Raw genomic sequence first — 14,142 nt, forward strand, 5'->3', positions numbered from 1 at the left:
TTCCTAAATCTCTCATGGAACATAATAGATAAGAATAAACAATTATATTAAAGTTGGTGTCAAAATGAAGGATTGCTGCAAGTGAGGATGTGCAGTGAAGTTTATACAGATAACACAGTCTGGCAACCAAAAGGAACTAATTCAGTTGTAATAAAACAGATAATCCAAACTTTTCTGAAATCTAAATAATCATGAATTGTAATAATCCTAACTTGTTGTTCAAGTATTTCAAAGACAAAAAATCAGTCAGAAACACAAACTAATAAAAACAACAACAATAATCAAGGCAGAATGTTCTAAATATTTCACCTGCAAAGTACCTATAATTTCACCTGAGGATCTCCAATGAAAAGTTCTTCTTTCAGTCCTGTCCTGCTTAGCTCAGACCATTAGTCCAAAGTTGGTGGTTTTTTCTAGATTTTCTATAACTAAATTTCAGCTTTAAATAATCAACATGGAGATTGCTACTTCAGAAACTTTAGACATCTTGTAGCTGCAGCCAGATACGCACCACATTTTTAAAACTGCATTCCAGATGAAAAGTTACTGTCTTGGGTAGCTGAAAAAAATCAACAAGTCTGAAAAGCCAGGTTTTCAAACACAGTGAGTAAGCACTATTGGATGTGAACCTCTCTGCAGGACACAGCTTGCATTTAGATGGAGTGACCACACACTTCATCAAGAAAACCTGCACGGAGTCTCTAGGAATAGGCAGAAGAACAGCAATGAAAGGTGTTAACCAAAATCACTGTTTCTCCTCTTGCTCCAGTCAGGTTGCCCATTTCAATGCTCTATCCTGGCACAGAACACCCCTCAGCTTCTCTCAGCTAAAGCATTTTTGTGCATTATTTAACCACTTTCAAACTTTAACAAATTCCAATTTAAAAGCACCATATTTTTTGCCATATTTGTTTGCAATGCATGGTGAGTCTATAAATATCTCCCATTCTCTCATCACTCTTATTCTCTGCTCACACAACACAGTGCACAGTATGAATTCCTGTGGAGAGCAATTCTTACACCTCAGCTGCAGAGCCCTTTCCCAGGTGCTCACTCTGTGCCTCACACTCAGAGGCTGCAGCAGGACAGAGTGATCAGCAGCTCAATAAATCAGCAATATCAGTGTATGAAGTGGAGATCATGTTCCTGGAAAATCTGATTTGTGGACAGTAAATTTATTGCTTTCCCACCTGTTATCCTGCGAAGGTGATCAGTCATCTTCCATCTTTCATCTGGGCAAAAATTCTCTTTCCCATTTGCACAATGGCCATTTGGTGACTGGATCATCACTGCTGTCCTTCAGGAGAAGGCAAGACACTTGTCCAGCTGAAGCAGGGCAGAGAGAGAAGCACAACCCCATGGGAAACTCCTTCACCTTTGAGATGGAGAAAGCAGAGTGCAAAATGAGACAATGCTGAGGAGCACTCACCAGATGAATGCTGCCTGCCCCAGAAACCTTATCCAGGTGTGCAGCTGCAAGCTGATGTTGGAAGGACAGTACCCACAGCTTCCTATAAACCCTGAAACTCAATACTGGCTTCTTTAAATATAGATATGTTAACTACCAGGAAGATAAATTATGACCTAGCAATAAAATTCATAGGGTTGTCTTTTTTTTTTTTTTTCCTTAAAGTTTGAAAATGGAAAATCTCTTTCCATTATCTCTTTCCTTGATATATAACCTTTATAAATCACTGGCACTCTATTAGTCTACACTGGGAAACCAATTTATATGAGCAAATAATGATGTGATTTCCTTCCTTTTTATTTCCACACACACCTCACTAACTCGAGGCTAAGGAGGATGCAGTTATGGGACTCCACAGAGTAGAGAATAAAGACACATGGACCAGAGGGGAAGGCAGAAAGGATACACAGGGCATTCTACAGCAGAGCAGCAGGCTCACAGGGAGTGGATTAATATCCACTCATTTCCAGGCACCAGCCAGGATGGAGCATTAGAACAAGCCATCTGTCAGAAAGGGTTGCATGACAAAATTTTAATAGGAGAGAAAAATCTTTACTTCCTATCCCTAAACACTCAATATGAATTAGTGTTAAATTTTGGGAAGTCACATCTCACTTCACTGGCAAAAGTTCTCTTGCTGACAGTTGTCCCTTCCAGCCATTCTGAAATAACTTTTTTCTCTCATTTCTTCTTTCACATTCTCCTTCCCTACTCCCAGTCTCTGGCAGCCCAAGTACACATCAGCTCCGTCCCTTTGCCCTTTAGGACTCATCCTTAGGGAGAAGTTATGCTGGAGGCTCATTCCTGAGATTTCATCAGAGCCCAGGGAAAGCCCAGGGTCCCATATGAGCACCTCCAAATATTTTGACATGGATGGCCAAAGAAAAATTTTTAGGGAAAAATAACCTTACTGCAAATATATTTTAAGGACCAGGTACATTTAATCTCTGCAAAAAGGGTCAAAACTTCTTTCCTAAGGGGCCTTTCAAGAAGCAGTGTAATGCACAAAAGAATCAACTGGTATTAAGAAGCAGGGAAATTGATTGCAAACATTTGTAGAACAATGAATTCAGCAAGACATCCAGGGTAACATTATAGGCTTTAGCATTTGGGCATGAAAAGTCATCCTTCATGAACTCATTCATTGCAAATCCTAAGAAAATCATGACTTTTTTACTGGAGATGGAGAAGGGAGAGAATTTGTTAAATAGCCTCTGAAAATTATGCTGTATGCTTCAAAGATTAACAACATAAAACTTCCTTCATATGAACTGCAGTGATTCGTCTGTGTTTTAATAGCCTAACAAATATACTTAGGAATATTACAATAAAGAGAAAGCAATAAGGCAATTATTTACTACCCACAAAATGCTGTGAAACTATTTATTCAATATACCATCTAAATTACACATTAGGTTAACAGGTTGTAAATGATAATCTAGCACAAACCTCAAATGATGGCTTTTGCTTCCCAGAGTGATAACATTATTCCCAGCTAGAAGGGAATAAAAATACAAATTATTTTTTCATTGTGACCATGAAAACTTGCCAGTTACAATTCACATGCGGTTCAATATTTTATGCACAAGTGAAGGAAGCAAGCAACATTTACATGACAGAGTTATCAGTCTTTTTTTCATATTGCAGCTGTTTGGAAAGCCACAGGGCAAAGGCATTTATATATGAGATAAGCTCAGTCTGTAGAACAAATTAATGCTGGATTGTGCATTAAATGCCCTGTCTTTGGACAGCTAATTAGCTTTGTGCTGCTCAATTAAGCTTTGAAAGGACATGTTGTGTTTCTTGATGGAAGAGCAAACATTTCCAGACTATTTCACATTCTCAGTGCTTTCTGTTTCTATGACTGAGAAGTCCAAGAAGAAAAAGCAAAATCCAGCAGCCTTACCAAAAGGTATCAAAGGCTAACCTACAAAGAAGGCCACAAAGTTATTTTCAATAGTCCTAAAAAACTTTGATTTTATGTCAAATAGCTTAAAAATGTAAGCTAGCTTGGAATAGGAAGGAAGTATAAATCCGTGTCTTCAATGCTTCTTAAACAAGAAAAGTAGCAGGACCTCTCCAAGGAGAAGACAGAAACCCTGTATAACAACTTCCAATGATTTGTTAATATTGCCTCTTTATTGAGCTAGTCCAAACTTTTCCACCTTCTTTCCTCCTGGCTAGTATCCTAAGCATGAGCATTGAGCAAGAAACACTCAAGTGTCTTTGGTTTCCTCAGTCAACAGGATGAAGGAGACATTAAAGTTTTAATTCTGATGTTTCTCTCGTTATCCAAAACCTTGGACACTTAAGCAGTGAGGGAAAACCTTCCAAGACCAGGTTTCTCACAAGAACTTCAATACTTGATCCTTTCTTTTTTCTGCTGGTAGTAACTAGACAGCTGACTTCTGCCTTCTCTTTTTCTGCTTGCCTGGTTAAATTGCCAAGGAGAGGGGGTAAAACTAAAGGAGATTCCTGGAAAGGAGCGATGGTTTTCAAATCTAAGCCCATGGTGGTTCAGGTGCATTGAGCTCTAGCAGTGGGGTATCTTGTAGGGTGAGCAATCAAATTCTCTTTCCCAGTCAAATTTTCATTGCTCTACACATTAATCTACTGTTGAGCTGCAAATGGCACATGCAGAGTATTTATTCAATGTCAGCCAATAACAAACAAAAGGAAAAAGCCTGTCATCAAATGCTGCCTTTGGCATTGTGAACTTCAAGGATCAGTTTCTTATCAGATTTCTGTACTGGGGTATTTTCTTCAGCCTGAATCTTAAAGATAAGAGCATTTACTAAACACTTTGGATTGTGACGTAAACAGACATCAGAAATTTCTGTCACAGGTCATTGATGAACACACTAACAAAGAGGGTAAAAAATCAGTAAAGTCTGAGGCTATGAAAAGGTTTTCATCTTCAGTAGCCAGCATTATTTATTGCACTTTTCCAAGAAAATTCTGACTTTCAGAAACTGCACCTCAGAGGCAGATGTGGAAATCCATCCCAAGGAAGGTCTGTCATCTACCAACCTGCAGGAGTGAGTACACTCAGTGTACATTTGTGTGTATGTATATATCCACATGCATAAGTATTACATCTAGGGTTAAACTGGGCTCATACAAACCTGCACGTTATTCTGGCACCTCAGAAAGTTTCCCTTGTCAGAAACAGATGGAACAGCTGTGCATCAAGACTTTTTTTTTTAATAGCTCTATTTTTAAAGGTTTTTACTTCCAAAGCCCCAATTCAGTATACAATGCTATACAAGTATATAAATACATGTATTCTGTACATAAAAATATGACATGTACACTCATCTGTAAGACCATTACAGAAAAACACTTTTAAATATGAGCACATTTTGTGCTTTATTTTTTGCTTCAATCTGTTTTCTCTGGAGAAAACATTCAGTGTTCCCGCTCTTGCAACTGCTGTTTGGGAAGGAAAGAAAATTCCTCATGGTTAAGCAGGAAAGTCTTTGAAATCAGAAGTCAAATCCACAGGTAGCAATACTGAGAAAACAGTACTTTTTATGAGCTCAAATGAAATCTTATCTAGAAGCCACAAGGAAACATTAACACTAATTTAAAAATCATTCTCAAAGTGATGTTTGGAATTTGTTGTACTGCAGTTCAATCTCTTACAGATATTCCAGTAGAGAAAACCTTTAAAATTTAAAATGAATGTGCCTATAAGGGCTTCATTAAGGCATTCCTCAAATGTTAACATGAATTAGCTTCTCTTGGAAGAGGAAAACAAAATGGCAGCAGGTGCAGCTGGAAGGTACAACTTTCCAACACAAAGTGGGAAAACAGAGATAAGAAACCTGTTCTCCACATACAGAAATCAGCCTGAATGCATCACTGCCTGGCACTGAAAACAGCTCTCCCATAAATATAATATTACAGCCCCAAAACCATACTTTCAATTTAGAAACCTGAGATATTTTTCAGGTGTCAGTAGCAAAACCAACCACTCCTTTATTTAAATATCAAAAAAGAGAAAAAACCCAACATTTTTAATCGCTGCTCTTCTATGAGCTGCACCTCTGTGACAATCAAAGGTTCAGCATCCTGAAAGCCAGACAAAATGTTTAGATATGCAGTTATGCCTTCTTGCATGATGTTTAAAATGTTCAAAGCACACAAGTGGTCTTGAAAATGTTTACAGTTATAGCTACTAAGAAAATATTTTCAATTCCTTGGTTACTCTCATATTCCATCTTTTTTTTTCCTTTATTTTAAAGACAGAGTTAGTTTTATTTCTGCCTGTTTTTCCCTTAACATTCATACTTCCACATTTAGTTAAGCAGACTGCAAACTCTAAACACACTTTGGATATGCCAGGCCTTATACACCTGTATATAACACAGAAGTGCCTCCTCTAGAAAGCTGTCAGAGAAACAGCATTGGTCTGAGCTGTATTTAATGTTCTCAGAGTGAATTTGATGCTCTGTCGAGAGTGAGGAATTAGCGAGAGCCCACCATGAAAGGAAGAGAGCTTGCTTTGTTCTGAGTCCCAGAAAACCAGCATCACCACTTCCTAGATTGTATATGAATCCTGCCCTACTTTGTTTTTCAAAACCTTTAATATCATGGGTTTAAACCAGGGGGAGTTCAAAATGCACCAGACTAGATCTGCTGATTAAATAATTTATTAAATATTATGCTGTATTACCCCTGCAAATTCTGCAGTGCTAGTTCCCAAACTAACTCCCTGAAGCCAGCACAGAGGGGAGCAGTAGGTCCTTGAGGCATTGGTTTCTAAGACTTTGTATAAACCAAAGTCACATGAAGGAAACCAACGGGCCCAGAAAGGAAAAGCAGGTGGAAGAATTAAACAGAAAATGCACAATAACTGAAACCAAACAATGTGTTCTGGGAGAAACAGGAAACAAACCTTTTATGTAACAGGAGAAACAACAGCAGGTGAAATTCTTCTTCCAGAAGCCTTCAAACACGTGGCCAGCCTGGCTGAGGGGCACCCCTGGGGCAGCAGAGCCTTCCCTGTGCCCTGCAGACTGCAGCAGGGCCTCAGTGATCCCTGTAACTGAGCCTGGACCAGTGGTTCCTGCAGCTGGGCTGAGAGCAGAACTGCTGCTCTCCTTTCCTCCCTCCCAGCAAAGCCCCCTCGGACTCAGAAACCTCCCTTGATGGGAAGCACAGGGCTCGGGGTAAGCTCTGAAAGACATTTCCACCTCAGCAGCCTGTGAACAAAGATTAATGTCAGCAGAACCCCAGATAAAAGCTTGACTGTGTCGAATGCCAGAAATATTCCTTATTTCCCCTTTCATTATGAAAAATTATCTTATCTTGACTTTTCAGAAATACAGCATGATTGCTCTTTCAATTAACTTACTGTTCTGTTTTCCATTAGTACAGTACAGAATAACTCTAACCCATCGTACTGTCCCAGGGCTTTTTTCAAAGATGCTGATTTACAGCAGAAAAGGGATTTTGTGTTTCTTGCCAGTTATAAAATTGCTAAGGTAAAGCCAGGAAGCAGACATGTTAGCATTCATTTCATCTCCAGCTCTTTCTATTTCCCCATGAAGGCAGCAGGCAGTTCAACATAAAAGAAAGTTATTAAAAATTCCACACCCTTGAAGCAATCTTCATAAAACTGATAAAAAATTCAATTTTCAAATTGCTTAATACAGCCTTCTCTTGACTAACACAGTTATCCTAACTTAAGGACCTTTTAAACTAATGACCTGGAAGGAATAGAGAATATTTCATTTGAATCTGTGCAAAATTTGAAGAAATGCTCTGTACTCTGATTTTTTGCATCCCCTAGTACCATTAGTAGTCCCTGAGCATCCTTCTCTGCCATGGAAACTTACAGGAAAGAACAGGGTGATTCATAATGCAACACAAGTGATTAAGTACATTTCAACTCAGAAATATTAATAAGTTGCTGGTCATATATTTAAAACAAAGTCATGAATACATAATGTCTTACAAGTTTCATTCAAATATTACAGTAGTTTAAATAATGAAAGTTTACTTAACTAAACCACCTAGGAACAGAACATATAATAAATTAATTTTGGACTTTGTTTTTGAATTAGAGTTATGATAATTTATATCTCATAGATCTTTTTCAAACACAACACTTTAATTAAAAAACTTTTAAACAACTTTAGTGGCATGAATCTACATTAAAAACTAGATTCCTAAATTTGTCTAGCTTAGTGAATATCAGTTATACCACTAAGATTTCCTGAAAGTTTCTTAAAAGCTTCCCTACATAAGACAATAGACATAAATCAGTCTGCAGTAGCCTAAGAATCGCACAGAATTTGAACATTTGTTTCTGTCAGCCCCTTTAGAGGAAGTGGCCTGGATTTCTAAAGGCTTTGTCAGAGCAGCCATGCAGAGGTGCAGAGATCTGTCCTGTGAGGTGCTGGGTGATGGCACAGACCCGAGTGGCACCTGCAGCCCCCGGCTCCCAGTCCCTGCTCATTCCTGGCACAGCCCTGAGCCAACAGGAGTGCAGGCCTCCAGCACCTCATCAGCTGCTGGTGTATTCCACAGCCTTCACTGGCCCACAGAGTCAATAAAATAATTTCCCTCAGTAGAGAGACACCAGCTCTGCAGATGGTGCTCAGGCAAGTGTGAGTAACAATCCATGCTCCCAACCTGCAGCTTAATGGGATGGTTTCACATCCCCCAGTTTTCCTGACACTCAGATCCTGCTGTAGCACTTGCTGACAGAGTTTAAATGCCTGCACCCTGACAGGGGGATGGCTTGTTTTGTGAGGAAGCATGAGCAGTTTAAGACAAACATGAGAAAAGGTAATATTTTGCAGCAGAGTGCTCCCACAGTTCCCATCAAAGCCTCTGCGCCTCTCACAGGGCTGAATCCTTCTTCTACACACCATGACTATTCCTTTTGAACTTCTGCTGGGGTTTTAGCTCTGATTTGAGAACAAGATTGTGTATTGATTAGCAAGAAAAAGAGAAAAACCTGGCTTTGAAACTGTTCTTTTGAAGGTATTTTCTTCCAGCTTCATGTAAATATCCAATGAATTTGGGAAATATTTGCAATGGCATTCAGGTAGCAGGATAAAATCTTGACATATGTGGAAGTTTCTGGTCTGATTATACTGAGTGCTGCAGAGATTTGGGTAAGAGAGTATCCACTTGGATGAGGGAGTACCCACTTGGACTCCCAGCCTATCTCCAAGAGGTACTTTTTAAAGCCAATTATCTGATCATAATTAATTTGTATTTTAACAACTGTAGAAATTAGTTTCTTTCAAGTACTTGCTTTTATAAATTGCAGATGCAACTTCATTATCTGATGAAGTCCAGTGTACGTTGTCGAAATCAGGAAGTGGCACGCTCACACAGTAACTGAGCACATATTTGTGAATAGCATTCATGACTTCTTAAATTTTAATGTGTACCATAGGGACATAGGCTAATAGCTGGAGAACTTTAGAGATTTTTGAAGATGGATGCTTTGATTAGTTGGGTTTAAGAGCACTGTATGTTACAACCAAGCCTCTGTCACACCTGGGAAAAAAGATCCAGCAGCTCACATAGACACACTACCACCACTTCAGAGCATGATCAAAGTACAGACAAACAAATGAGAGGAAAAAGCCTTAACCCCACTTGACAGAGAACTTAATTCTGAGCAAGGTGCAGGGGGCAAATCTCCTCCAGAGCAGGGAACTGAGTCAGCTCCTTGTAAAGCCCCATCCAGCACAGGCTCAGCAGTAACACTGCCCTGGCTCCAAGTGCCCCTTGGTGTCACATGGATGTCCCTTTGGAGAAGTGCTTGCTGTTGACCTCTGCCTGCTGCCTGTAAAGTCAATGGCAAAGCTCCTACTGGAGGCAATGCCAGCTGAGGGGAAGAGGCTTTTAAGTCATTCCCCATAATATGCACAGTGAGAAAGCAACTTTACTTGCACCATTGGTTTGAACAAAGCATTATCATGCTTTGAGCACACCTATTTTCTGGTGAGCTACAGTGGTTGTTAGAGCATAAGCACAATCTGCTATCACATAATAAAGTCAACACATTACACTTAAATTGGATGGAGTCATTTACTCGGTAGTAACAGGGACTGAGAAGCAAAACACAGCTCCTCATTTTCTTAAATCTATAACCAGCTGCTTTTACTGCAGGGATAAAGGGTATATGCCTCACTCACCTCTTATTTGTCTTCGTGTTTTGCCAGGTAATTTAAGAAACATTTACAAAAAACCCCACTGTTTTCAGAGATTGAGTCATTCAGTAATGCAGCTGCTTGCAGGGGAGTCAATCTGCACAGGAGTGAAGGAGGAGCTCCAACAACTTTTGCAAAGCTGCAAAATCCCTGGATAGAGAAAGCAACAAAGATAAAAGAACTTCTTTTCCAGAAGAAATGCCTCAGTGATGCAAAATACAGCTTAATTTAGTGCACTGACAAAGACTTCAAAATGTTTTGAGATATTACTGTAGGAAGAGAAAATTAAGTGTATAAGAAATTAATTATTTGCTGCAAACTTTTTCCCAAATTAAATCTCAGTATGTATTTAATGTATTTTCTGGATGCATTTAATTCTAAATGAAACTTTATAACCTTTTAACCACACCTTATTTATTCCCCCTTGCTGTCTTGATTAGCACTAATCAGATGAAACATTTGACTGGATAAATATTGTAATGGTTTTTCTTCAGTTGCAAACATGCACTGTTGTGCCAGCATCAAACACAACTTCCAAACCTGGAACTGCTGTCCAATTCCATCTTTCCAATAAACTATAGATGATTTTACAAAATAAATTTTAACCATTGACAAACCTGATTCATTACCAAATGTAATAAGTAGTTCCATAAATTCTGTGGTGTAATTCATCTGAATCTCATAAATATGTTTTTTCCTCTCCCAGTGTTAGTGGAAGGGCTTGTTTTCCAGCAACAGCAAATACTGCTCCACAGTGCAGGCAGTGCAAAAATGCAGACTCCAATGTGAGAATATCTATCATTAGAAGAGTAGAAATTCAGCATAAGTTGCTTCTTGTAAAAAGCTGCCGTTGTTTAAAGTTTCATCTTCATCCATAATTTTGTATCTTTCACTCCTTTTTCTCTTCAAGATGTATTTTGAACACAATTCTATTGTATTATACACCCCTGAGCAATCTGTTCAATTTTTGCATTACCAACTTTTTGTATAGACTGAGTTAATAAAAGCTTTTAGTCTGTTTACTCCTATCTACTTCAAAACAGATACATCTAAAAGCTTTCTCTTTTTTTTGAGTCAATGTAGTTATAAGCAGTATTCTGGCTATTTTTATATAATTCATTTTGATAAACATATTTACGCAATATTCTTCTACCTTCACTAAGGCAATTGCTTCTAAATACATATTACTATGTAACAGAAAGAAAACCCTACAGACAGCTGATATTACATTCTCTGGGTATATGGCACAAGATTGTACCTGTAAAAATCATCCTTTAAAAGCAGTGTCAGGGCCCACAAAGCAAAGATGTTCCTTCCACAGTAAAGATGTTCCTTCCAATTGCACTGGGCCTCTAATCATCATCATCATCTCTGGAGGGAAAAAATGGCACTGAGACATTATGTGGGAGCAGCTGTACATACATGATGTCCATATATTAAACATGACTGAGACACACGATATTGGGAATGCAAACCAGGCAAACTTAAGCTCTAATTTTGAAATTGATAAAATCTTCCTAACAAGTCTAGAACTGACTGCTCCAACTGCAAATAAGGACACTTCATTTTTTTCCTACTTTTTCAAGTTACAAAAGTACACTTAGTATATCATGAAGCGTATGTAGCTCCATGTTACACATGGAAAATAATTAAATACTGCCTTTACAGGGACAGCAAATACTGTGGTCTAATTTCAAGGTGAAATGTCTCCAACTAACTTGAAATACAGAACAAAAATTAGAATGACCAAGTCATACCTCATTAATTGTCTTGAACAAAAATTAGTTAGTAGTTCAAAGAAAAGGGCCTGGAAGTTTGTGACATGCTTTTCTCTCTAAATTTTTGAAGAAAATTTACCTGTGTTTAGAATTAGCAATTACAATAAACTGATTTACTTTTCCAAGAGATAGTGGCAAAGAGATAATCGTGGCAGTATTGCCTTCCAAACTAACAAAATGGTGCAAATAACCTTGATATCAATTACTGCCTTTGCAGTAATTAAGACTTCTTGTCATTGTGGAAGAGGCTCATATAATGTTCCAGAGCCAGTTAAAACCCCAACAATGTCAGTGTAGTCACTCCAACCTCTCCTCCCTCTGGTCTGTGGTGACTTTTCAGATTTTCAACATTCCACTTCAATGCCTAAAGTCCTGTGGGAGGCATCCAGACCAAGCACTGCAGTAGTTTTTACTGTGTTACAAAGTGCTTCTGTAAAACCTGCCTTGGTCTGTGACAAAGTTTCACATGCATGAGTGAATGCACAGCAAGAAATGGGAGAACATATTCTTCCAATTTCCTTCTCTGAGGAACCTCCTCCATTACCAGGACCACAATCAAAGGAGACTAAAATTTGCCAAAAATATTCCTTTTAACAGAAAGTCCATGTCCCAAATAGCTGACTAAGCCCTGGGTCCAAACTGTTTCTCTAAACATAAGTAAGAGAAATGGGGTAATGATACTTCATAACTATGTACAAAATATCTTCTTTGAGTGTATATAACCCTGTGAAATCTGACAAAAGCTTGTTCTTTAACATTAGCTCAGTGATTTACTAGGGAGAATTCTTTTCTGGAAAAAGTTATTAAGTATTTTCTCATTTAAATTCATGTATGATTGTTGACAGAGCTTTCATGGACATTTACGTGCAATAACCAGTTACTGTAAGAGGCAGGTCAAGAGAAAAGATGGGGTCTTACACCTCTGCTGTTGGTGGAGTGGACACAAGGAAGTAGGGACACCAAAACTTGCTCCCTACCCATCCCCATTGCCTCCTACATGGGTAGTGCAGGAACTTGCTCATCCCACTGTAATTTCCTGCTTGTAGCACATAATGTGAGAGGAGTAATAGCCCAGGCCAACTTGCCAGTCTGGTGTCAGCTGCCCTTTGTACCCACCAGAGGCTGGGAGTGCCCAGCAGCTGTCTGGGGCTGAGCAGGCACAGTTACACAGCCTTCTTGCAAGGCTGCAAAAATGCAAAAGCAACATCAGAATTTCTTTATTCTGGCACTTGCCAAAATTATGTTTTGGATGCTTAGCAAATCTAGGCTCAAGCATTCATCCCCTGTCAGGGACAAAACCTCTTGTTTTCCAGAGCATCCTCTGCCATTCAGGCAGTGTCATTCTTATTCCCTTGCCATTGTCCCATGCTGACATTGCTGTGATAACACAACTTAGTCTTCTTCGCAAACTAAATATTCCTGCACATCTCTCTTATTATCCCTCTAAATGAAAGCACCAAAGTAAATATGAGTTAAGATTAGGCTGAGTATACTCTATTTTAATTAAGAATATTGTAGAAGTTTTAGTGAGATCCAGTGCTTTCCCTACCCTTGCTAATCCACTTAATAGTTTTTCCATGGCACAGACAGGCTGCAAGATGACCTTATCCTGGTAATAAGGGAGATCAGGCCCTGCCTATTTCTAAAGGACAAGTTAAAAAAATGCTTCCTGAGCTTCTGATATGGTCACAGTTGCTGCTGAAAAACCAAGTAGCTACCATAGCCAAGGCAACTTGCTCCCAGATGAGGTCATCTGAAGGCCTGACACCTCTTCTAACAAAGGAAGACCAAGAAAAATAAACACATGGTCCTTTAGCATCTTAAAACCAGTCTATATTAAATCCTGTAGGACTGACCTTGGAGAACTTGGTAACCCACATGATAAACAGTATGAGTCTGTTTCCTCTGGTTCCCAAATGACTCAAGATTTTGGTTTTATCAAAACCCTAGCTTATCCTCACACCTCTCTCTTTCCTGGCAGCACAACTGCTGGGGCTGTAGTCGAGCTCATCAACTGAGCATTTTCAGTATGAAAAAAGCCAAATGTTCTCCTTTAGAGTCCTTGACATTTGAAATTTATATTTACTCACTCCCTTATGAACCAGAGACTAATAAACCTTCAAGGCACTCTTGGCCACTTGGCACTTTAAGGCCAAATGTAGATTTACACCACTGCCCTAAAACAGACTATAGTGGTGGGAAACTGAACAGCAATTTTGGGAACTATTTTGATGCATTTGTTTGTAGAGAGCTATTTGATTTAGGATAGGATTAAAGAAGAATTAATAAAGGTCTGATTTTTATTGGATTTCAGAGATTTTTCCAAGACATGCATGGTGTTGGATTTTTATAAAGTAATCCAAATCAATGCATAAAATATTGATCTTGCCCAGCAAGGCCAAAATAATGCAGATGTTAAAGTTCCTTGCTCTCCATGTACATCAAAATCAGTAAAAACTAAAGCAAAACACTACAATTAAATGTATAGGTTTGTGTCTTTCATACAAATATCCCTCAGGTCCTGAAGTCCTGCAAACATTTTCCCCAGCTCTTCTGCACAGGGAAATGCATTATTTATGCACTGTGCATACTTAGAAAAGGCAAGCTCTTTGCCATTCTCAGGTAGTCTCTGAATAACACATAAAAGTACTGGGTTGCTCAGAGCAGCCCTAACACAAGCTCTACAGAGGCTCTTCACAGGCCACTCTCTAGCAAA

The 14,142-nt window shown here is 38.9% G+C and overlaps 1 long non-coding RNA gene across 2 annotated transcripts in view; it reads right to left on the reverse strand.

Moving 5' to 3' along the window:
* Positions 1-11,021, reverse strand: part of LOC135309187 (uncharacterized) — a 61,919-nt gene extending 50,898 nt beyond the window's left edge. For both annotated transcript variants that reach the window (XR_010369486.1, XR_010369487.1), the window contains exons 1-5: positions 10,907-11,021; positions 10,266-10,443; positions 9,634-9,798; positions 6,369-6,675; positions 1,191-1,375 (exon numbers count right to left, since the gene is read on the reverse strand). This is a non-coding gene — a long non-coding RNA (uncharacterized LOC135309187). The remainder of the gene's footprint in view (positions 1-1,190; positions 1,376-6,368; positions 6,676-9,633; positions 9,799-10,265; positions 10,444-10,906) is intronic.
* Positions 11,022-14,142: the final 3,121 nt, after the last annotated feature.

This window comes from Passer domesticus, chromosome 10, assembly GCF_036417665.1.
Source record: "Passer domesticus isolate bPasDom1 chromosome 10, bPasDom1.hap1, whole genome shotgun sequence".
In the NCBI taxonomy this organism is placed as follows: Eukaryota; Metazoa; Chordata; class Aves; order Passeriformes; family Passeridae; genus Passer; species Passer domesticus.